General features: G+C 52.0%; 2 protein-coding genes across 16 annotated transcripts in view; one reads left to right on the plus strand and one right to left on the minus strand.

The window, feature by feature from the left end:
- hemk1 (HemK methyltransferase family member 1) overlaps positions 1–4,134 on the minus strand; it is a 128,676-nt gene extending 124,542 nt beyond the window's left edge. For 7 of the 11 annotated variants that reach the window (XR_005462384.1, XM_038812270.1, XM_038812262.1 and 4 more), the window contains exon 1: positions 3,997–4,128. The gene's annotated coding sequence lies outside the window, so the exon portion shown is untranslated. Of the gene's footprint in view, positions 1–1,971; positions 2,033–2,121; positions 2,302–2,550; positions 2,667–3,996 lie in introns of those variants that run through there. The other 4 variants (XM_038812263.1, XM_038812273.1, XM_038812265.1 and 1 more) reach the window with 4 other exon arrangements.
- Positions 1–26,627, plus strand: part of LOC119973827 (uncharacterized protein C3orf18 homolog) — a 216,203-nt gene that overhangs the window by 99,574 nt on the left and 90,002 nt on the right. For 3 of the 5 annotated variants that reach the window (XM_038812274.1, XM_038812277.1, XM_038812278.1), the window contains exon 1: positions 23,011–23,350. The exons of the other annotated variants lie outside the window; for them this stretch is intronic. The gene's annotated coding sequence lies outside the window, so the exon portion shown is untranslated. Of the gene's footprint in view, positions 1–23,010; positions 23,351–26,627 lie in introns of those variants that run through there. 5 annotated transcript variants of the gene reach the window in all.

The raw sequence follows: 26,627 nt of genomic DNA on the forward strand, positions 1-26,627 counted from the left end.
GGTAATTGCCTGGCACTGCTGTTTAGCATAGGGTTAAATTGCTGGCTTTGAAAGCAGACCAAGCAGGCCAGCAGCACAGTTCGATTCCCGTAACAGCCTCCCCGAACAGGCACCGGAATGTGGCGACTAGGGGCTTTTCACAGTAACTTCATTTGAAGCCTACTTGTGAAATAAACAATTTTCATTTCATTTCATTTTGTCTGGCAAAATGTTATTTGCCACTTATCAGCCCAAGCCTGAATGTTGTCCAGATGTCGCTGCATATGAGCATAAACTGCTTCATTGTCTCAGGAGTTGCAAATGGTGCTCAACATTGTGCAATCATTCACACGTCTGATAGCGGGAAGGTCATTAATGAAACAGGCGAAGATGGTTGGGCCTTGGACAGTACCCTGAGGAACTTCTGCAGTGATGTCCTGGACCTGTGACATTGACCTGTAACCACCACAACCATCTTCTTTCGTGATGGGTATGTCTCCAACCAGTTTTCCTCCCCGTTTCCAGTTTTCCTGACTCCAGTTTCACGAGAATGCCTTGATTCCACACTCAAATGCGACCTTTGTGTCCAGGGAGGTGACTCACTCCTTCTCGAGTTCAATTCTTTTGTTCATATTTGCACCAAGGCTGTAATGAGATCAGGAGCAGAGTGGCACCGGCAGAACCCAAACTGAGCAGGTTATTGCTGTGATACTGGGGACCTGAGGAAGAGGCCAAGATGGGTCATCCATTCGGTTCTCTGGCAAGGATAGTTGCAAGCACTTCAGCCTTGCACTTCTGGGCTAGCTCCCCATCTTCCAGCAGCAATAAACCTGAACTGATCCAAAACGCCTGATGTCTGTACCCTGTGCTTACTGAATTACATTAGTTCTCAGTCCCACAATACCTCAATTTAAAAAAATATAATTCTCGTGGTCAAATCTCGCTATGGCTTCCCCTCCCCCCTCCCAACTTCCTCTGACCATAATATCCACTGATGTCTCTGCACTTCTCCAACTTTTTTTAAAAACAAATTTAGATTACCCAATTATTTTTTCCAATTAAGGGGCAATTTAGCATGGCCAATCCACCTACTCTGCACATTTTTGCGTTGTGGGGGCGAAACCCACGCAGACACAGGGAGAATGTGCAAACTCCACACGGACAGTGACCCAGAGCCGGGATCGAACCTGGGACCTCAGCGCCGTGAGGCGGTTGTGCTAACCACTAGTCCACCGTGCTGCCCTGCACTTCTCCAACTCTAAACTCCGGTGCATTCCTGATTCTAGTGCTCCACGCCTACATATGCCTCCAGGCCCTGGAATTTCCTCCCCTTGTCTCTCCATCTGTCTCTTCTCCTTTGAGTTGCTCCTTCAAAACTATCTCTTTCACCACCTGTTCTAATATCTTAAGTGGTTCAGTGTCAAATTTGGTTTGATAACCTCCCTGTGAAGTTGCTTTGGACATTAAATTAAATCTGTTATTGTAATTCTCCTGCCTGTTTTTGAGCAAAGTTCTCCACAGCCCTTATCCTAAATGGCTACCCCAAAGTCTACAGGTCAGACACCTTGTTGTGCAGTTAACATATTCAAAGGCCTTAGTGATCTGGGTATTCTTATTTTATGGCATGGCAATGGAATGACTAGATAGATAGATAGAGAAATACAGCACAGAACAGGCCCTTCGGCCCACGATGTTGTGCCGAACCTTCGTCCTAGGTTAATCATAGAATTTTGGACACTAAGGGCAATTTTTCATGGACAATCCACCCAACCTGCACATCTTTGGACTGTGGGAGGAAACCGGAGTACCCGGAGGAAACCCACGCACACACGGGGAGGATGTGCAGACTCCACACAGACAGTGACCCAAGTCGAAATCGAACTTGGGACCCTGGAGCTGTGAAGCAATTGTGCTATCCACAATGCTACTGTGCTGCCCTTAAAAGGCTTCCTTCGTCATTTGTCAGCTCTGCATCGGAATCTCGCTTAATACCCGTCTATTCTGTGGCGTGCCCTCACTGATTCCAGATTGCATCAACTCATGTTGCCAACATCAGTAGGTACAGCTGATGTGGTTCTCCCGCCATCTTTAATCTGTTTTCACTAAAAGTTGAAGGGGTTTGGAATTTTAATTGCAACTGACTTAGATGGTTTCTGTGGCGTCCAATCAATCCACAATGCTAGGATGCATGTTACAATCTATCCCGAATTGTCAAATAAAGCCATCTACATGTAGGAAGATCCATCTCGTCTTAAAAATAAAGTAACTGCATGTAGTATTGAACAAAACAGACTTCAGTGGGAAGTTTGGATTTTCTCCCCGTGTCTGTGGGTTTCCTCTGGGTGCTCCAGTTTCCTCCCACAGTCCAAAGATGCACAGGTTAGGTTGATAGTCCATGCTAAATTGCTCCTTAAGTGTCCAAAAACGTTAGGTGGGTTACTGGGATAGGGTGGAGGCTAAGTAGGGTGCTCTTTCCAAGGGTCGGTGCAGACTCCTTCTGCCCTGTAAATTCTATGAATAGATGGGTGATGGGATTAGATCCAAATTAGTTCTTGAAGGCTCTAGTCCCACCTTTAGTGATCTGTACAGTCCATACTGACAGTCTCTAGTGCCAGTGAAGAACAGCTTGAAAAATGTTGGCAAGTGCGTCAAAAAACGCAGGGAACACTCAGCATGGCATGCAGCTTCTGTGGAAAGGGAAAATGAGCTAATGTTTAAAGCCTTAATATATAATGTTAACTGTTTCTCCATCTCAAAAACAACCACAACAACTTGCACTTTATAGCACCATTAACACAGTACCATGTCCTAATACAGAAGAGTTATCGAACAAAACCTGACACTAAACCAAAGGAGGAGATATCAGGATAGGCGACCAAAAGCTTGGTCAAAAATATGTTCTAGGGAGTGTGTTAAAGCAGTAAAGAGATAAATAGGGAGAAAGGTTTAGGGATGGAATTACAGAGCCTAGGCAGAGCTGCCAATGATTAATGGGGTGGATTAAAGTCAGGGATGGACAAGATGCTAGATTTGGAGGAATGCAGAAATGTCAGCAAGGTTGGAGAAGGTTAGAGATACGGAGTGGTGTGGCCATGGGGAATTTGCAAATAAGGATGAGAATTTGCAAAATGAGGTATTTTGGGACCAGGAGCCAATGATAGTCCACTCTGATTGGCAAATGCAATATGGTGAAAGTTAGGAGAGTTTAAAACAGAGGTGAGGAGGAATTTCTTCAGAAAGAGGGTGCTGAATAGGTGGGACTCTTTGCTGCCAAAGGCTGTGGAGGCCAATTCACTGAGTGTCTTTAAGACAGAGATAGATAGGTGCTTCATTAATAAGGGGATCAGGAGTTATGGGGAGAAGGCAGAATGGGGATGAGAAAAATATCCACCATGATTGAATGGCGGAGCAGACTCGATGGCCAAGTGGCCTAATTCTGCTCCAAGTCTTATGGTCTTATGAGCGGAGCGGAGGGGAGGGCTCCGGGGTCGCGGATGGGAGGGCTCCGGGGTCGCGGATGGGAGGGCTCCGGGGTCGCGGATGGGAGGGCTCCGGGGTCGCGGATGGGAGGGCTCCGGGGTCGCACAGGGGAGGAGGAGGAGGAGGAGGCCTCCGGGGGCACACAGGGGAGGAGGAGGCCTCCGGGGGCGCACAGGCGGGGAGGAGGAGGCCTCTGGGGGCACACAGGGGAGGAGGAGGAGGCCTCCGGGGCACACAGGGGAGGAGGAGGAGGAGGAGGCCTCCGGGGGCGCACAGGCGGGGAGGAGGAGGCCTTTGGGGGCGCACAGGGGAGGAGGAGGCTTCTGGGGGCACACAGGGGAGGAGGAGGCGGCCTCCGGGGGCACACAGGGGAGGAGGCCTCCGAGGGGGACACAGGGGAGGAGGAAGAGGCCTCCGGGGGAGGAGGAGGTCTCCGGGGGCACACAGGAGGAGGAGGAGGAGGCACAGGGGGAAGGAGAGTGAACTGCGGGGAAGTGGGAGATGAATAAAGTGGAGAATACAGTTCAGGGACCGCACCTTTCCAGGAATCAGCCTGCGGAACAAAATGGCGGCACAGCTTCCCTTGACAGCGGACTCCGCCCCCGAGACCGACTCCGCCCCCACATCCAGGGCCAGCACCAATTCCCCGGCCTCCGCCCCCAATCCAGGTCCCGCCCACTATTCACGGTCTCCGCCCCCTATACCCGGACTCCGCCCCCACATCCAGCCCCTGCACGAATTCCCCGGACTCCGCCCCCTATCCAGGTCCCGCCCACTATCCTCGGACTCCGCCCCCTACCTAGGCCCCGCCCCTCTCCCCGGGCAGAGAACCGTTATACGGGCCCTGCCCCCTCGTCAGTGACTCCGCCCTCTTCCTCAGGCCCCCCTTCCTGGGACCCCGACCCCGAGCTCGGGTCCGGCCACCCCTGCAGTGACTCCGCCCTCTCCCCAGACCCCGCCCCCTCTGCAATAACTCCGCCCTCTCCCCCAGACCCCGCCCCTTCTGCAGTGACTCCGCCCTCTCCCCAGACCCCGCCCTCTCCCCAGACTCCGCCCCCTCTGCAGTAACTCCGCCCTCTCCCCCAGACCCCGCCCCTTCTGCAGTGACTCCGCCCTCTCCCCAGACCCTGCCCCCTCTGCAGTGACTCCGCCCTCTTCTCCAGGCACCGCCCCTCGCTCTGGGTGAGGTTCCTGCTGCTCACACCCTGATTGTTCAGTCCCCGCTCAGGAAGGGAGACATCCCCACACAGACACACACCCACACACATCCCCACACAGACACACACATCCCCACAGACACACACATCCCCACAGACACACACATCCCCACAGACACACACATCCCCACAGACACACACATCCCCGCTCAGGAAGGGAGACATCCCCACACAGACACACACATCCCCACAGACACACACATCCCCACAGACACACACATCCCCACAGACACACACATCCCCACAGACACACACATCCCCACAGACACACACATCCCCACAGACACACACATCCCCACAGACACACACATCCCCGCTCAGGAAGGGAGACATCCCCACACAGACACACACATCCCCACAGACACACACATCCCCACAGACACACACATCCCCACAGACACACACATCCCCACAGAGACAGACACCCACACACATCCCCACACAGACAGACACCCACACACATCCCCACACAGACAGACACCCACACACATCCCCACACAGACACACACATCCCCACACAGACACACACATCCCCACACAGACACACATTTCCCCACACAGACACACACATCCCCACACAGACACACACATCCCCACACAGACACACACATCCCCACACAGACACACATTTCCCCACACAGACACACACATCCCCACACAGACACACACATCCCCACAGAGACAGACACCCACACACATCCCCACACAGACACACACATCCCCACACAGACACACATTTCCCCACACAGACACACACATCCCCACACAGACACACATTTCCCCACACAGACACACACATCCCCACACAGACACACACATCCCCACACAGACACACATTTCCCCACACAGACACACACATCCCCACACAGACACACACATTCCCACAGACACACACATCCCCACACAGACACACATTTCCCCACACAGACACACACATCCCCACACAGACACACACATTCCCACAGACACACACATCCCCACACAGACACACACATCCCCACAGAGACAGACACCCACACACATCCCCACACAGACAGACACCCACACACATCCCCACACAGACAGACACCCACACACATCCCCACACAGACACATCCCCACACAGACACATCCCCACACAGACAGACACCCACACACATCCCCACACAGACAGACACCCACACACATCCCCACACAGACAGACACCCACACACATCCTCACACAGACACATCCCCACACAGACACACACATCCCCACACAGACACACACATCCCCACACAGACACACACATCCCCACACAGACACACACATCCCCACACAGACACACACATTCCCACAGACACACATTTCCCCACACAGACACACACATCCCCACACAGACACACACATTCCCACAGACACACACATCCCCACACAGACACACACATTCCCACAGACACACACATCCCCACACAGACACACACATCCCCACAGAGACAGACACCCACACACATCCCCACACAGACAGACACCCACACACATCCCCACACAGACAGACACCCACACACATCCCCACACAGACACATCCCCACACAGACAGACACCCACACACATCCCCACACAGACAGACACCCACACACATCCCCACACAGACACATCCCCACACAGACACATCCCCACACAGACACCCACACACATCCCCACACAGACACATCCCCACACAGACACACACATCCCCACACATCATCACACAGACACACACCCACACACAGCCCCACACAGACACACACACATCCCCACACAGACACACACATCCCCACAGAGACACACACCCACACACATCCCCACAGAGACACATCCTCACACACATCCCCACACCCACACACATCCCCACAGAGACACATCCCCACACACATCCCCACACACATCCCCACACCCACACACATCCCCACAGAGACACACACACATCCCCACACAGACACACATCCCCACACAGACACACACCCACACACATCCCCACACAGACACACACCCCCACACAGACACACACCTACACACATCCCCACAGAGACACACACACATCCCCACACAGACACACACATCCCCACACAGACACACACCCACACACATCCCCACAGAGACACACACCCCCACAGAGACACCCACCCACACACCCCCCCCACAGAGACTCACACCCACACACATCCCCACAGAGACACACACCCCCACAGAGACACCCACCCACACCCCCCCCCCACAGAGACTCACACCCACACACATCCCCACAGAGACACACACCCACACACATCCCCACAGAGACACACACACACACATCCCCACAGAGACACACACCCCCACAGAGACACACATCCCCACACAGACACATACCCACAGAGACACACACCCACACACATCCCCACACACCCACACACATCCCCACAGAGACACACATCCCCACAGAGACACACACCCACACACATCCCCACAGAGACACACACCCACACACAGACACACACATCCCCACACAGACACACACCAACACACATCCCACACACAAACACACACCCAGACACAGACACACACATCCCCACAGAGACACACACCCACACACATCCCCACACAGACACACACATCCCCACACATCCCCACACACATCCCCACACAACCCCCCACACAGACACACACCCACACACATCCCCACAGAGACACCCCCCCACAGAGACACCCACCAACACACATCCCCACAGAGACACACACGCCCACAGAGACACACACCCACACACATCCCCACAGAGACACACACCCACACACATCCCCACAGAGACACACACACACACACACATCCCCACAGAGTCACACACCCCCACAGAGACACACATCCCCACACAGATACACACCCACACACATCCCCACAGAGACACACACCCACACACATCCCCACAGAGACACACACCCACACACATCCCCACAGAGAGACACACCCACTCACATCCCCACAGAGACACACACCCACACACATCCCCACACACCCACACACATCCCCACACCCACACACATCCCCACAGAGACACACACCCACACACATCCCCACACAGACACACACCCACACACATCCCCACAGAGACACACACCCACTCACAGCCCCACACAGACACACACCCACACACATCCCCACACACCCACACACATCCCCACACAGACCCACAGCCGCACACATCCCCACAGAGACACCATACCCACACACATCCCCACACACCTACACACATCCCCACGGAGACACACCCCCACACACATCCCCACAGAGACACCCACCCACACACATCCCCACAGAGAAACACATATCCCCACAGAGACACACACCCACACACATCCCCACACCCACACACATCCCCACAAATACACACCCACACACATCCCCACAGAGACACACACCCACACACATCCCCACACAGATACACAGACACACCCCCACACACATCCCCACACAGACACACACCCACACACATCCCCACACAGACACACACACATCCCCACACAGACACACATCCCCACACAGACACACACCCACACACATCCCCACAGAGACACACACCCACACACATCCCCACACAGATACACACCCACACACATCCCCACACAGACACACACCCACACACATCCCCACACAGACACACACATCCCCACACAGACACACACCAACACACATCCCACACACAAACACACACCCAGACACAGACACACACATCCCCACAGAGACACACACCCACACACATCCCCACACAGACACACACCCACAAACCTCCCCACACAGACACACACCCACACACATCCCCACACAGATACACACCCACACACATCCCCACACAGACACACACCCACACACATCCCCACACAGACACACACCCACACACATCCCAACACAGACACACACCCACACACATCCCCACACAGACACACACCCACACACATCCCCCCAGATACACACATCCCCACACAGATACACACATCCCCACACAGATACACACATCCCCACACAGATACACACCCCCCCCCACACAGATACGCACATCCCCACACAGATACACACAGCCCCACACAGATACACACACCCCCACACAGATACACACAGCCCCACACAGATACACACATCCCACACAAATACACACAGCCCCACACAGATACACACATCCCCACACAAATACACACAGCCCCACACAGATACACACATCCCCACACAAATACACACAGCCCCACACAGATACACACATCCCCACACAAATATACACCCCCCCACACAGATACACACATCCCCAGACAAATACACACATCCCCACACACATACACACAGCCCCACACAGACACACACCCACACACATCCCCACACAGATACACACATCCCCACACAAATACACACAGCCCCACACAGATACACACATCCCCACACAAATACACACAGCCCCACACAGATACACACATCCCCACACAAATACACACAGCCCCACACAGATACACACATCCCCACACAAATATACACCCCCCCCACACAGATACACACATCCCCAGACAAATACACACATCCCCACACACATACACACAGCCCCACACAGACACACACCCACACACATCCCCACACAGATACACACATCCCCACGCAGATACACACATCCCCACGCAGATACACACATCCCCACAGATACACACATCCCCACAGATACACACAGCCCCAAAGTGATACATACATTGCCACACAGATACACCCACACCCACAGAGAACCATCCCCACAGAGATACACACATCCCCACAGAGATACACAAACCCCCACAGAGATACACACATCCCCACACAAATACACACATCCCCACAGAAATACACACATCCCCACAGAGATACGCACATGCCCAGTAAGGTACATCCCCATAGAGATACATCCTGTGGTGAATGTGTAACCACTATAATTCACACTGTACATTACTGTGTCCCTGTGGGCTCCATCTGTGAGCCGTTGCACGGCTCTGCCCAGGGGGAGATGAGGAGCATGTACAGGGCTCCGCCCTCGGCTCCACCCCATTCAGGAAGTATAAATGCTGCGGTCCTGCCAGTCCGCCTTCAGTTCAGAATAGTCACAGGCAGGCTCAGTTGTAAGCCGATTAAAGCCACAGTTTACTCCAACTCGTGTCTCTGGTTGAATTGATGGTTGCATCAATTTAATCGGCTTAAAGAACTACTATGGAATTAGCCCTCAAACCTGACCGACTGGAACTCGATCCACAGGCCGCGGAAGCAAAGGAAATTTGTTTGCATTGGCTTCGGTGCTTCAAGGCCTACCTGGCTGCGTCCACGACCTCCTCTGTTACAGATGAACAGAAACTCAATCTCCTCCACGCACGGGTGAGCCATCGTATTTCTTCTCAACTTAATGAAGCTGACTCTTATACTGAGGCCCTTGCGATGCTCGACCGCCTGTACGTGCGGCCCGTGAACGAAATCTACGTGCGACACATCTTTACGACCCGTTGCCAGCACCCTGGGGAGTCGCTAGAGGACTATCTACGTGATCTCAAAGCCCTAGCATGCGACTGTAACTTCCAGGCCATGACAGCCTCTCAGCACATGGAATTCGCCGTCCGAGATGTGTACGTTGCGGGGGTCCGATCGAATTATGTGCGGCAGCGTCTTCTTGAGAAAGGGGCCCAAGACGCGGAGGACACAGTAAGACTTTCCAAAGCCTAACTGAGTTCCCGGCCGATCACGCGATCCCATCGTGGGCCCCCGACCAAATACTGCCCCAGGCCTGCGCCACGCGGCCTCCCGCCTACCACGGAGGACTATCGTGCCATTTTTGCGGCCAGCCCCAACACCCCCGATAGCAATGCTCGGTCCACAACGCGACCTGCAGCAGCTGCGGGCGGAAAGGGCACTTTGCTAAGGTCTGCCTGGCAAAATCTAAAAACTCGAACACTCGCTCGTCCGACTCTCAGGCTCGCAGACCCCATAACATGGCAGCGTGTCTGCCGACTCCGCCTCCGCACAACATGTGCGACTCATGGGGGCCGCCATCCTGGCCATCCTCCCCCATGCGGCCGGCCACGTGCGATCCATGGGGGCCACCATCTTGGACGTCATCTTCCTCGCCACCTGCCATGTGCGATCAACGGGGGCCGCCATCTTGGCTATCACCCGCTACCCAACTCGAACAGTCATCGCGGGGCCACTCCAACACCGCCGACCACGCCGCCGTCTACCCTCAACTCAGCGCCGTCACCTTGGAGCGGTCGCGGCCCAAGCACCTCAACAGCTCCATGATGGCCGTCAGGATCAACGGCCACGAGACACCGTGCCTCTTCGACTCTGGGAGCACCGAGAGATTCGTTCACCCGGACCTGGTAAGGCGCTGTTCGCTCCCGGTATTCCCAATGTGGCAAACAATCTCGAGGTTGCACTCAGTCCAAATACAAGGACGCACCTCAGCGACTCTGACGATACAAGACGCCAGTTACACAAATTTCAAATTGTACGTGCTCCCAGACGTCTGCGCGCCGCTCCTCCTAGGACTGGATTTCCAGTGTAACCTCAGGAGCCTCACACTCAGCTTCGGCGGGCCCCTGCCCCCACTCACTATATGCAGCCTCGCAACCCTTAAAGTCGACCCCCCCTCTTCGCTAACCTCACCGCCAACTGCAAGCCAGTGGCCACTCGTAACAGGAGGTATAGTCTGCAGGACAGGGTGTTCATCAGAGCTGAAGTCCGGCGCCTATTGCGTAAAGGAGTCACAGAGGCCAGTAAGAGCCCCTGGAGAGCTCAGGTGGTGGTCGTCAAATCCGGGGAAAAGCTCCGGATGGTGGTTGATTACAGCCAGACCATTAACCGATTCACGCATCTTGATGCGTACCCCCTCCCCCGGATTGCGGATATGAAAAACCAGATCGCTCAGTACCGCGTGTTCTCCACAGTGGATCTGAAGTCCGCATACCATCAGCTCCCAATCGCCCGGAAGACCGCCACTACACGGCGTTCGAGGCAGGCGGCCGCCTCTTCCATTTCCTCCGGGTCCCCTTTGGCGTCACAAACCGGGTTTCGGTGTTCCAAAGAGCAATGGACCGAATGGTGGGCCAGCACGGGCTGCGGGCCACGTGTCCGTTCTTGGATAATATCACCACCCGCGGCCATGATCAGCAGGACCATGACGCCAATCTCCACCCATTTCTCCAGACCACCCAAAAGTTCAATCTCACCTATAATAAGGAGAAATGTGTTTTCCGCACCACCAGGCTAGCCATCCTCGGCTACGTCGTGGAAAACGGAGTCCTAGGACCCGACCCTGACCGTATGCGCCCCCTCTTTCAACTCCCTCTCTCTCACTGTCCCAAGGCCCTCAAGAGGTGCCTCGGATTTTTTTCGTACTATGCCCAGTGGGTCCCCCAGTATGCGGACAAAGCCCGCCCACTATTTAAGGCCACCCTCTTCCCACTGTCAGCCGAGGCTCGCCAGGCCTTCGACTGCATTAAGGCGGGCATCGCTAAGGCCGCCTTGAGTGCAATAGACGAGTCCGTCCTATTCCAGGTGGAGAGCGACGCCTCAGAGGTCGCTCTCGCTGCCACTCTGAACCAGGCAGGCAGGCCAGTAGTGTTCTTCTCCCGAATCCTCTCCTCTTCCAAACTTCGACAGTCCTCAGTCGAAAAAGAAGCCCAAGCCATTGTGGAAGCCGTGCGGCACTGGAAGCACAACTTCGCAGGTAGGAGGTTTACCCTCATCACCGACCAAAGATTGGTTGCCTTCATGTTTGAAAATTCACAGCGGGGCAAGATCAAAAATGACAAGATCTTGAGGTGGAGGATCGAACTCTCCACCTACAATTACGATATCGTATATCATCCTGGGAAGCTCAATGAGCCCCCAGATGCCCTGTCCCACGGCACATGCGCACAAGACGACCGTCTTCAGGCGATCTACAATGACTTCTGCCATCCGGGGGTCACCCGGCTCGCCCATTACATCAAGGCCCGCAACCTGCCCTTCTCCAAGGAAGAGGTTAAAGCCGTCACCAGGATTTGCTCGATCTGCGCGGAGTGTAAACCGCACTTCTATAGACCAGACAAGGCACACCTGGTAAAGGCATCCCGGCCCTTTGAACATCTGAGCATCGATTTCAAAGGACCCCTCCCTTCAACTCATCGCAACGTTTATTTCCTCAATGTTATAGATCAATTCTCCCGTTTCCCGTTTGCCATCCCATGCCCCGATATGACCTCCCATACAGTCATCAGAGCCCTGCACAGTGTCTTCACCCTGTTCGGTTTCCCTAACTATGTCCACAGCGACAGGGGTTCGTCCTTCATGAGCGACGAGCTGCGTCAGTACCTGCTCGACAAGGGCATCGCCTTGAGCTGGGCTACCAGTTATAACCCCAGGGGAAACGGGCAGGTGGAGAGAGAGAATGTGATGGTCTGGAAGACCGTCCTACTGACCCTACGGTCCAGGAATCTCCCGACCTCCCACTGGCAGGAGGTCCTCCCCGATGCGCTCTATGCTATTATGTCCCTCCTTTATACGGCCACGAATCAGACTCCTCATGATTGCCTATTTGCTTTCCCTAGGGGAACTACTACGGGGGTCTCGCTTCCGCCCTGGTTGACGACACCGGGCCCTGTCCTCCTCTGAAAACACATTCGGACACATAAGACCGACCCCTGGTAGAGAGGCACTCGAACCCCCACTACGCGTTGGTTGAACATCCCGATGGCCGACAGGACACCGTTTGCCTCCGGGACCTGGCACCCGCAGACTCTACTACCACTACCACCGATGTACGTCCCACACTACACCCCACCTGACTTCCCATGCCCTACGCCTCTGCTCTTCCCACGCTCCCTTCCGCCCAACACACTGGTTCGCAGGAACGAAGCTCAGGAAGAACCATCCCCGGAGTCCACCCCCGAACCCACACCGAACATCCTTCCACAGCCATCTGAGACGGCTGCAAACCGGTACTTCGTTGGTCGCTACGCACGATTCGGGCGCCGGACCGACTTGTGGGCCCGTCACCCCCGCCGGACTTGATTCTTTAACAGGGGGTGAATGTGGTGAATGTGTATCCACTATAATTCACACTGTACATTACTGTGTCCCTGTGGGCTCCATCTGTGAGCTATTGCACGGCTCTGCCCAGGTGGAGATGAGGAGCATGCACAGGGCTCCGCCCTCGGCTCCACCCCCTTCAGGAAGTATAAATGCTGCGGTCCTGCGAGTCCGCATTCAGTTCAGCATAGTCGCAGGCAGGTTCAGTTGTAAGCTGATTAAAGCCACAGTTTACTCCAACTCGTGTCTCTGGTTGAATTGATGGTCGCATCACAACCCCCACAGAGATACACACATCCCCGGACAGATGCACACATCCCCAGACAGACACACACATCCTCACAGTAATACACACATGCCCACAGATACACACATCCTCACACAGATACACACATCCCCACACAGATACACACATCGCCACACAGATACACACATCGCCACACAGATACACACATCCCCACACAGATACACACATCCCCACACAGATACACACATCGCCATTGTTGCCCGTTCTGGGTGAGTGTGCTTAACACTGAATTTGGCTCTATTTCGTTACTTAGCTTGGGAGTCGCCAGGTATCGTTAAGATACCGCCACAAGTTTCAAGGTCAAGTTCAAAACAATAAAACCATACACCAATTAGTAAGTTTAAACAAGACACGTTTATTATGTTACAGTAATCTACTAATCATGCATATAAAACTATAAGACTAGGCTAATCCTACCACTAATAGGCCAAATACGTATCTAGACAAGGGGACTGCTGGATCAGGGAACAACGGCTTCTAGCTTTGTCCTGGGTCCGCAGGCTTCCAGTAGTTATGGACTAAAGGGGTCAGGAGTGTCTATTCCCGTAGCGTGCGTTGTGACTTACTTGCTGGCGGTTTCTGTCCAGACCTCTCCTGCACAAGGTTCTTCTGCTGCAACGGCGTTCTGCTGGGAGGGCTAGCTGGTCAAGGAGAGGCTGACAGAGAGAGCGAGCTGGGGTCGGGGTCTCTGTTTTATACTCCTCTCAGGGTCTTGCGCCCACGAGGGCGGACCCTCTATACTCTTGTAATCAATTGGGTCTCTTCCCAATCGATTGATTTGAATTCCCCAATAACGGGACAGTATCCCGATCACTGGGGCGGTTCTTGGGACTTATTGTTTTGGGCTTCTTTGGCGCCAAAAAGTCTGGCCTTCCATTTAATGTATCCATTGGTGTTAACTTGTTTCTTTTGTGCCTGGGGATCGCCCGGTATCGCCTCATTAATATGCTAACTGTTTATTTTCATAACGTTGTCTGGTTTCTGCAACAGCCAAACTGGTTTCTGCAGCAGTCCAAATATACAAGCGCTTTGCAAGCTGCTTGCTTTTTACAACATGTCCATTTTCCCTGCATTCCTTGCAATCTTCCATTTTGTGTTTGGGCAGTGGTCACCCCAGGTGGCTACACCGTACAGATCCCCACATCCCCACAGAGATACATACAGCCCCACACAGATACACACACCCCACACAGATACATTCCCATAGAGATACATACATCCCGACACAGATACATACATCACCACAGAGATACACACATCCCCACACAGATACATATCCACAGAGATAAACACATCCCCACACAGATACACACAGCCCCACAGAGATGCACATATCCCCACAGAGATACACACCCCCCCACAGAGATACACACACCCCCACAGAGAAGCACACATCCCCACACAGATACACACAGCCCCACAGAGATGCACATATCCCCACAGAGATACACACACCCCCACAGAGATACACACACCCCCACAGAGAAGCACACATCCCCACACAGATATACACATCCCCACACAGATACACACATCCTCAGTGATGCACACATACCCACAGAGACACACACCCACAGAGACATATCCCCACAGAGATATATACATCTCCATACAGATACACACATCATCCCACAGAGAAGCCCACATCCCCACAGAGATACACACATCCCCACACAGATACACACAGCCCCACAGAGAAGCACACATCCCCACACAGAGACACACATCCCCACGCAGATACATTCCCACAGAGATACACACATCCCCACACAGATACACACAGCCCCACAGAGGTACACACATCCCCACAGAGATACACATATATCCACAGAGATACACACATCCCCACAGAGATACACACATCCCCACACAGATGCATACATCCCCACAGAGGTACACACAATACCACAGACATACACGCATCCCCACACAGATACACGCATCCCCACAGAGATACCACCGCACACAGAGAGATCAAGGCCAGCGTCAGTGCCCCACATCAGCCTCCCCTGTCTGCCACCCTCTCTGTGTGGCACAGAGTCCACACTCTGACCAGCTCTCTGCACAATAACCGTCTCCTGTATCTGCTGCTGGACACTTCAGATCTGTCTGGTTCCACATTTATGTAATTATTGGTGAATGATAGATATTTATAAAATAAGAACAAAGTTCTGGAAGATTCCGTTCCTGAGGAGATTGAAGCAGCAGCAACGTTTCCAATTCAGTGAGACTTTTCGGAGGTTCTGCTCTTCAGTCGTTCTCTATATTGGGATTGCACTTTTCTAAAATGCCACCTGTTTGCTTTGTTGCATGAAACAGCTGCGACGTATCGTGTGAGCCGCAGAGATGAGCATCAGCATCAGTGAATTTTGACGGAACCAGGAGAGCGATGAGAAAGGAATAGGATAAACCGATAGGGTGAAATGAAGGGCTGTGGAAGGAGACAGCTAAACACCAGTATGAGCGGGTTGCGCTGAATGGTCTGACTTTGCACCGTTGGAGGCTGTGTTTCCTTGCAGATTGGCACATACACAGGATCACAATACCAACAGTATTGAGATGAAACCGTCAAACTTTAATGCAGTCGCCGAAACAAAAGTACAAAGCAAAGAGACAACGTGGCCGAGCCACAGCAGCACCCTGGGCTCACAGCTACCTGGTCATATCCTGTAGAACCGTGACCTCCTTCGTTCTCCCTCGCTCTCTCTCTCTCTCTCTTGCTCCCGCACCTGTACATCACATAGTCATTTTGTGCTAACAAACAATGCCCAAGAAACTCAACCAGGACGGTAACATGGAAGCAGCACACTCACATCAATATGCACTGATATAATAATAATAATCTTTATTTGCGTCACAAGTAGGCTTACATTAACACTGCAATGAGGTTACCATGAAAAGCCCCTAGTCGCCACATTCCGGCACTTGTTCGGGTACACTGAGGGAGAATTCAGAATGTCCAATTCATCTAGCAGGCACGTTTTTCGGGACTTGTGGGATGAAACCGGAGCACCCGGAGGAAACCCACGTAGACACGGGGAGAACGTGCAGACTCCACACAGACAGTGACCCAAGCCCGGAATCAAACCTGGGACCCTGGCGCTGTGAAGCAACAGTGCTAACCATTGTGCTACCGTGCGCCGCCCAAGAATGGGTTTGCAAAAAGTAGTCCTGATTCTCCCGAGGCCCAGGATCGAACCTGCGTGCCTGGCAGGCCTCGCTGTGCCGCTGTTTAGTGCTGGTCCACACAAACATGGACCAAGCCTAACGGCACCTGGGGGAGTCTCCCGGCCATCAGAGACCCCAGGTTGTCGGGCTCTGGGCAGGGTGGTATTCTGGCACTCCTGCTGGCACCTGGGCACCTTGACACTGCCAGCCTGGCACCCTGGCAATGCCAAGGTGCCCAGGTGCCAGCAGCCAACCAGGCTGGCAGTGCCAAGTTGTCCGTACCAGGGATCGGGCCTGGGGCTGCTCTGCCCTTAAGAGGTGAGTGGGGTGCTCGGGAGGCCGTGGTGGGGTGTCGAAGAGGAGGCCGAGGGATCGGGTGGTATTTAAGTATGGCTTCCCAATCTCTTCCTGCACGGACGAGCTGACCAGGAAATGAGGTAAGTGCGGCCTGGGTGGGGCATTCCTGACCAAGGCCAGAAAAGGCGACAGTCACGTTTGATAGCAGAGTCGTCCTTGGCATGGCAGACGCCGAGAAAGATGTGGCCAAAACAGGACTTTCATTATTTGCACAACTGTGGACAATTGTTTTAACCAACTATTACCAAATCTTTTTGGATTTCTGAAAACACTATCAGACGTGGTCTAGCCGCTCGCACTGCTCACTATTCCTTGATCATCCTGGGATATAAAGAGAACCCACCAGCTTATTATTACTCACTCCCCTGTCCCCTTCACCCTCACTCCCAACAACAAATGAGCGGAGCTCACAGACTTCTTTGTCACTATGATCAAGATTAACTGCCCTTCCATGTCCCTCCCATCCATGGGGCCACCTCCCTTGACAGCTTGCCCCGTCCTTGCCCTGAATTCACATCGTTCTTTAATTTGGCTCCCATCTCTCCCGATGTACGCACTCAGCCCATCTTGTGCATGAGACCCACCTCCTGCCCCCTTGACCCTATTCCCCCTCCTGGCCCCTATGCTAACTGATATTGTAAACGGTTCTCTCTCTTCAGGCGTTGTCCCTTCTCCAACTTTGCTTTCCTCCTTGAATATGTTGTTGCTTCTAAAATCCATTCCCATTTTTCCAAGACTTCCATTTTTGAATCCCGCCCTCTGGGTGTCCACCCCAGCCACCATACCAAAACGTGATGTGGAGATGCCGGCGTTGGACTGGGGTGAGCACAGTAAGAAGTCTTACAACAGCAGCTTAATGTCCAACAGGTTTGTTTCGAATCAGTAGCTTTCGGAGCACTGCTCCTTCCTCAGGTGAATGAAGAGGTGGGTTCCACAAACACGTATATAGACAAAGTCAAAGATGCAAGATGATACTTTGAATGCGAGTCTTCGCAGGTAATTAAGTCTTTACAGGTCCAGATGGAGCGACTGGAGAGAGGGATAATCACAGGTTAAAGAGGTGTGATTTTTCTCAAGCCAGGACAGTTGGTCAGATTTTGCAAGCCCAGGCCAGATGGTGGCGGGGGGGTGAATGTAATGCAACATGAACCCAAGGTCCCGTTTGAGGCCTGCGGAACTTGGCTGTAAGTTTCTGCTCGGCGAGGAAGGCATTTCCTGACAGTTTCTTACAATGTGGAGGTGGAGATTTACGCACAAACTGAACAGAAACTTGATTAATAGTGAAAAATACCTTTGAATTGACCTCAGGATCTGCTGTCGAGCCATTAGCCGACAGTTGAACTCCCGGGGTGCCTATTTACAGCAATGAGGCCTTGATGATTTAAGAGAACACCCAACCAGATCTTAACTGTGAATATTGACTGGTGCGTTTTATGGAACAATGTTCCTGTCCATATAAACCAGCATGTTAGCTGCCTTCTCAGTGAATGTAAAATAATTAAGGGTCAGGAAGATTACTCAACCCAGCTAGTCTGATCAAATCACGTCAGGCTTACTGAGTTTTACTGCAGCTGGCTCCAGGAATTTGAGGGCCGCACGGTAGCACAGTGGTTAGCACTGTTGCTTCACAGCGCCAGGGTTCCAGGTTCAATTCCCGGCTTGGCACACTGTCCATGCGGAGTCTGCACGTTCTCCCTGTGTCTAACTCTACACTCCTGTATGCTTCACCCGATGCCGGCGTCGAGGTATTTACATTGCGCACCTTGTGTTGCCCGATTATGTATTTTCTTTTCTTTTCCTGAACTAAATGATCGATTTGAGCTGCACGCAGAAAAATACTTTTCACTGTATCTCGGTACACACGACGATAAACAAGTCCAATCCAATTCTCCTGGTGCTCTGGTTTCCTCCCACAGGTGCTGAAAGATGTGCTGTTAGGTGAATTGGACATTCTGAATTCTCCCTCTGTGTACCCGAACGGGCGCCGGAGTGCGGCGACTGGGGGATTTTCACAGTAACTTCATTGCAGTGTTAATGTAAACCTACTTGTGGCACTAATAAAGATTATTATTATAAATTGCACCATCCAACTAGTTGTTAAATAATCCAGGATTTTCACCTCCACGGAGACCGCATTTCACATGTCGATTACATTGTGTGTAGTAACATTCTTTTTGTCCGCAGTTTGCCGTTTATTGGTTACTCCTTCTGGACCAAGCCATTTATAATATTAATTTGAAGTAAGTATGCATCCATCAGACCTTTCTCAAATGCCACCTTTCAAGACAAAGAAGTTCAAATTTATTTCATCTTCAACACCAGCGATTACTCTTGTGGCTCCTCTCTGCTCTGTTCATTTATTTCATGGGCAGCACGGTGGCACAGTGGTTAGCACTGCTGCCTCACAGCTCCAGAGTCCCAGGTTCAATTCCGACCTCGGGTGACTGTCTGTGTGGAGTTTGCACTTTCTCCCCGTGTCTGCGTGGGTTTCCTCCGGGTGCTCCGGTTTCCCCCCACAGTCCAACGATGTGCAGGTTAGTTGGATTGGCCATGCTAGATTACTCCTTAGAGTCCAAAAGGTTAAGTGTTACTTAGATATGGGGATAGGGTGAAGGCATGGGCTTCAGAAGGTGCTCTTTCCAAGGGCCGGTGCAGACATGATGGGCCGAATGGCCTCCTTCTGCACTGTAAATTCTATGACATCTCCACACACCCTCTGGGGGAAAAGTAGGGATGATTAGAAAGGCTGATTGATCATCAACTTGACTCAATATACCGCAATGTCCCTCGAGATTGCGCTGGATCTCGCAAGGCATTGCGAGTTGCATACATCCTTGGAGCGAGGTCTCCTGGCTTTTATTGGCCACACTGTGCACGGCGAGCTGCCTTTCAGGCATAGCGTGGACATTGGATCGCGCCCTATGTGTCCTGAATGGAGTCCAGGGAATTTCAGGATGTGATCATGGCAAAGTACAGTCAGAATGGAAAATGTAGGTTGCAAGTGTTGCAAGGCACATACATTTGAGCAGTCTATATTTTCCTGTTGCAGGTATTCACTACAAATGCAAAATATATATTTTTTAAATTTAAAGTACCAAATTCTTTTTTTTTTCCAATTAAGGGGCAATTAAGCATGTCCAATCCACCTACCCTGCACACCTTTGTGTTGTGAGGGTGAGACCCACGCAGACACGGGGAGAATGTGCAAACTCCATACGGACAGTGACCTGGAGCTGGGATGGAACATGGGACCTCGGCGCCGTGAGGCAGCAGTGCTAACCATTGCGCCACTACAAATGTAAAATAAACGTGCATTTAATTACCGTAGATGTGACACCAAGTTCCTGAATTGCATTCACACCCTGCTTATAAATAATATGCTCAGGATTGTCAGATCTTCATAGCCACTGGCCATACAGCCTAGTCTGTGCCGGTTCAACTTTGTCGAACAGAATTGATAACAAAACTTGAATCAGCACTTATCGGTAATTATGTTCTGTTATGGATGCTCATTGCAATGGAATACAGTGAAAGGCATGTTGACTATGTTGAGAGATGTTTCTCTCCCAATTGGTCGTAAATATGAAAAATCCTTTTTTTTTGTTTTTTTAATTAACGGGCAATTTAGCGTAGCCAATCCACATACCCTACACATCTTTGGGTTGTGGGGGCGAAACCCACGCAAACACGGGGAGAATGTGGAAAAATCCTTTTGAAGCGAGTCATTAGCACTGCTGCCGCATTGCGCCAGGGACCCGGGTTCAATTCTGGCCTTGGGTGACTGTCTGCTTGGGGTTTGTACATTCTCCCCGTGTCTGCGTGGCGTTCGTCCGGGTGCTCCGGTTTCCTCCCACAGTCCAAAGATGTGCAGGTTAGGTGGATTGACCATGATAAATTGCTCCTTAGTGTCTAGGGATGTGCAGGTTAGGGATGGGGCGAGGTGGATGGCGAGTGGACCCAGGTAGAGTGGTCTTCCAGAGTGTCGGTACAGGCAGAATGGCCTCCTGGTTTAGCTCACTCGGCTAAATCGCTGGCTTTTAAAGCAGACCAAGGCAGGCCAGCAGCACGGTTCAATTCCCGTACCAGCCTCCCCGGACAGGCGCCGGAATGTGGCGACTAGGGGCTTTTCACAGTAACTTCATTGAAGCCTACTCGTGACAATAAGCGATTTTCATTTCATTTTGTACTGTAAGACCAGAGCAGCATAAGACATTGGAGCAAAACTAGGCCATTCGGCCCATCGAGTCTGCTCCGCCATGCGATCATGGCTGATTATGTTTCTCATCCCCATTCCGCTGCCTTCTCCCCATAACCCTTCATTCTATGACTCTGTAGGGATTCTCTGATTAAAGTAGGAGTTATGCTTTTTTAACAACAGCGTTTTAATTTGACACCGAATCTAATATCTTGTGTGTGTTCTGGGTGGTCCATCATTAACATGTTTGTTATTATGATTATTATTTCGACCTTCCACAGGCACATTTATCCAAAGTGACTTTACACTGCACAACTTCACCTCACTTACCAATTAAACATATCCCAATACGGGAAATTAAAAGTTAGGACAGTTGGGGACGGATTTTCGTGTACTGGGAGCTCTTTTTGTAATGTTACTCTCCTGGGTATCTGGCACTGCGCCTGCAATTCAGGGATGCAGGGTCACCCTCAGCTTGCAGTGGACCAGCCACTGAGATCAGAGATCAGCCACCCCCTGCCCTCCCCCCCCCCCCCCCCCCCCCCCCGATGCTGGTTTAGCACACTGGGCTAAATTGCTGGCTTTGAAAGCAGACCAAGGCAGGCCAGCAGCACGGTTCAATTCCCGTACCAGCCTCCCCGAACAGGCGCCGGAATGTGGCGACTAGGGGCTTTTCGCAGTAACTTCATTTGAAGCCGACTTGCGACAATAAGCGATTTTCATTTTCATTTTCATTTCATTTAATCTCATGTGGGCATCAAATGTTGGATCCACCGAGGGCTGCGATGCCTTCTCCTGTGGATTAGCCGGCTGTCCCCTTCCTAGACTGGCTTGTAGAATACCCATGTGGGAAAGCTGCCAGTTGATGTTGGCGCCTGTGCAGTGTGCACCAGGCGGAGCCCGTAGTTATTGAGAAAAAGGTAAAGGGCAGAATTTCTCTACTTCCAAAAAAAATAAAATCTGAAGGTCCCAATGTTTTGGTGGAGTGGTGAGTGAGGGGGGGGGGTCATGTGTGAAAGGTGAAATGCACTCAAGCACACAGCACCATGCAATCCCTCACAAAGCCCCCCCCCCCCCCCCCCCCACTCAGCTGGCAGACAGAGATTTCTGCAGCATCTCGCTGGCACTACCACACATACAACCTGCTCCTGAGGCTGGACCTGTCCCTTTCCTCTCCCCCCTGACTGGCAGCACGCTCATCCAATCAGCAAGTCAGGAACGGGTGGCTTGCAGGGAGCCAACCTATCAGCGGCCGCTGAGTGGGAGTTGCCATCAGCCCTGGAGCTTGGCTGTGCTGAATGGTGCCTGGGGAAGGGGAGCATTGCAAGTAAATATATTCGATGCACTGGGTGAAGCGGGGTGGATAACAAATAAGGCCGGCAATCAATTTGGTGACCCTGGCTAACACTGGCCTGCTTAAATTGCTTTAATCTGGAATTAAGGCTTCGGATTGAATCGTGCTCTTTATCTTGCTGTTAAGGACGAGGTAGGAATTTTAAAGAGCCCCACATTGGTTTGTCACCTGGCCTGGGGTATTCCTGAAGACGCAACGTTTTATCCCGATGAATAAGATTGAAGAGGAGGATGTCTGATCACCTGTAATGAAGCAACAGTGAGTAACGGCAATCTCACTGGTTCTATCTCAGTTTAAAATCCACCAGCTTGTTTCTCTGCACAGCTGATCCTCTTAGTTGTTGTGCTGCAGGCCTGTGTGTTCATATATTGTACTGAATAACTATGCCCGCAAGACAAGTCAGGAATACCGTTCCAGAGGGACAGGTTTAACCTTCAAAATATATTTTTATCTTGAGTATAATATTCTCCACTGTGTATCATTAGTAATTTCCACATTTAGTCACACATTGTTTTACCATTCTCAGTCATCAGCTAAGAAGCCAATTATTACTCCTTTTCACAATCGTTGCAGTAAGGTCAGTCCTGTTTTGTTCAGGCCTGGTAATGTTCACCGATTGTACTCGTCTCAACCTATCACACCATGGACAGGGCCCAATGTATCCGACAGGCTGCAATTTCACTCAAACCTGTTTGCTGCACACTGGACGGTGCTTAAGCTCCGAACACCTGAGCATTGGCTGCGTTGCCAGTCTTTCTTTGGAATTAATCTGTGTGTTTGGCTGCTTCTGTTGCTCTGTGTCTGTGTGCAGCCAGTGGACGAGCGTTATAGACAGAACGAGGGAACATAGAACATACAGGAGGACATTCAGCCCATCAAGTCTACATCGACCCACTTAAGCCCTCACTTCCACCCTATTTCCGTAACCCAATAACCCCTCCTAACCGTTTTGGACACTAAGGGCAATTTAGCATGACCAATCCACCTAACCTGCATGTCTTTGGACTGTGGGAGGAAACCGGAGCACCCGGAGGAAACCCACGCAGACACGGGGAGAACGTGCAGACTCCGCACAGACAGTGACCCAGCGGGAAATCGAACCTGGGACCCTGGCGCTGTGAAGCCACAGTGCTAACCAGTTGTGCTACCGTGCTACCCCACGGGAGGGGGTTAATTTTAAACAGTACTAATTCCTCCTTCTACCACACAGGACGATGTTTTTGATTTGCTTCCCCCTTTATAAGCGACAGCCTATTTCCCCAACCCTTCAGTTTTCCTGTGATCCGATCTTCTGTTAATAGCCCCACAGCAAACACGAGATAGGGTGAACTCAAAGGGTTAGTTTATTTGCGTGCACTCAAAATGCAGGAGAAGGGTCACAACGCTGCCTGCTTTGCATTCATGCAGCAAAAGAGGGCTGGAGAAAATAAATACTTACGGCGCAGAGACCATAGAGAAAAGACTTAAAGGCGTGTGTTTTGATGGTAGAGATAGCTTGCCATTGGCGGTGGAGGGAACTTCTATGGTGTTTTGTGTGGCTCGCTTGTCCCTCTGCAGTGACGGGGGGGGGGGGGGGGCACCTTCGGCTGGACCAGAAGATGCCACCAGAGGGAAGGGCCAGAAATTCAAGGACTCGCGATTTATGCCCCCCCCCCATCCCCAGAGTCAGGATGTGGGAACCTTTGGAATATAATTTCCACATATCCCATTGTTAATATCAGATTTGTTGGTTTCCCCTCTAATGAGTGTCGAGTGAGTGAATGAATGGACAAGGAAGTGCCATGAATTAGCTCGGAGGGCATGAAGGTAACTTCAAACGGTCTTTCCCGTACCTCTCCACCCAGTGACCTCTGCTCGAACCTGCCACTGCTGGGACTACCGTCTGCTTGACTGGCAGCTCGCGGAGGCAGAACGTCTTCCTCTGATGGCCAATCATGCCCTGTGGCGTGGCTGTGGGGCAGCCAGTCTTGCTGGGGATGCATTTTCATTGACCCTTTTGATGCACCATCAATTGGACTCGAGTCGTGAAGAAGTTCCAAATATCAGGCTTTAATGACCTAGCTGTGTGCCCGGCAGTCGACTTACAGAGAAAGGCCAACTGCCGTATGCTACGGGTTCTTATACCTCGCCTCATAGGAGGGGCTACCGGCCACTCGGCCAATCGGCGAGCAGTCACATGACTGACCTCAGCCAATTGGCAGAGAGACACATGACCTGCCTGAGCCAATGGGCAGCGAGTCCTCTGCACCAATGGCAGCACTACTCTGAGGTACCGTAAACCTCCTAGTCATACCACCACACCTTTGTATTCCCCACAGCTGCAATTTTATTTTCTATTCATTGACGTGGATGGATGTCGCCCATCCCTCACTGCCTTTTAACTGAATGGCTTGCTAACCCTTTCCAGGGGGCATTTAAGAGTGGATCTGGAGTCACATGTTGGCCAGACAAGGTAAGCAATGCAGATTTCCTTCCGCAATGGGGCATTAGTTAACCAGATGGGATTTTGCGACAATCAATAATGATTTCATGGTCATCGTTAGACTTTTAATTCCAGACTTCTATTGAATTCAGATGTCACCATCCACCACGGTGGAATTCAAGCCCACATCCTCGCAGCATTACTCTGGGTTATTGGACCAGTGATAATACCATGCCACCTCCCAATTTAGGTGATAGTGGCATTAAGGTAAAGTCCCTGGACTAGTAATCCAGAGATAAAGACAGAATGTTCTGGAACATTCAGCAGGCCTGGTGGCACCTGTGGCGAGAGAAACAGAGGGCGGGGTGATGTGCCATCGATAAACACACGACGAGTGATGAACGTAACTGAGGCTTTAATACACTAAACAGCAAGCCTCCTGCCTCTGGACCCGAACTGGGTCGGAGGCGGAGACGTGCCACCTTTATACATAAGCCCGAGGGGAGGAGCCACAGGCGGAGCCAGCCTGGACAAGCCCAGGCATGTACGACACAACACAATGCCACACAATGCAATACCGTGGTTTACCACACGGGGTATTCCAGCCGCCCCCACTGGTGGGATCGACCAGTGCCGCTGACGGCGGTGCCCTGCCATCGGTTACCCAGTAGCGGAGGGGTGCGAACAGCGGGAAGCCCAGTTGACGGCGGCAAGAATGGAAGATCCTGCCGACTGCCAATGGCGGGCTGCCCACCCCCACCGCGGAGTCGTGGGCCATTGTTTTACTCAGTGATGGCACGTTATTTTCCAGCGGGATTCTGGTTCGCTCCTTCCTTGCTCTGGGGGACCTGAGGCCAACTCTGGGAAAGTCGGCAAAGGGAGGTGTTACCTCTGAGGTCCTCAAACTCAGAGTAAACTGGGGGAGCAGGACTAAGCTCTTTACTCTCCATATGGCTAGGGAAATTGCAAATGCACTAGTGATAATTTACCAAAATTCACTAGACTCTGGGATGGTCCCGGCGGATTGGAAATTAGCAAACGTGACACCACTGTTTTAAAAAAGAGGTAGGCAGAAAGCGTGTAATTATAGGCCAGTTAGCTTAACTTCAGTAG

This window comes from Scyliorhinus canicula, chromosome 11 (genome assembly GCF_902713615.1).
Source record: "Scyliorhinus canicula chromosome 11, sScyCan1.1, whole genome shotgun sequence".
Taxonomy (NCBI): Eukaryota; Metazoa; Chordata; class Chondrichthyes; order Carcharhiniformes; family Scyliorhinidae; genus Scyliorhinus; species Scyliorhinus canicula.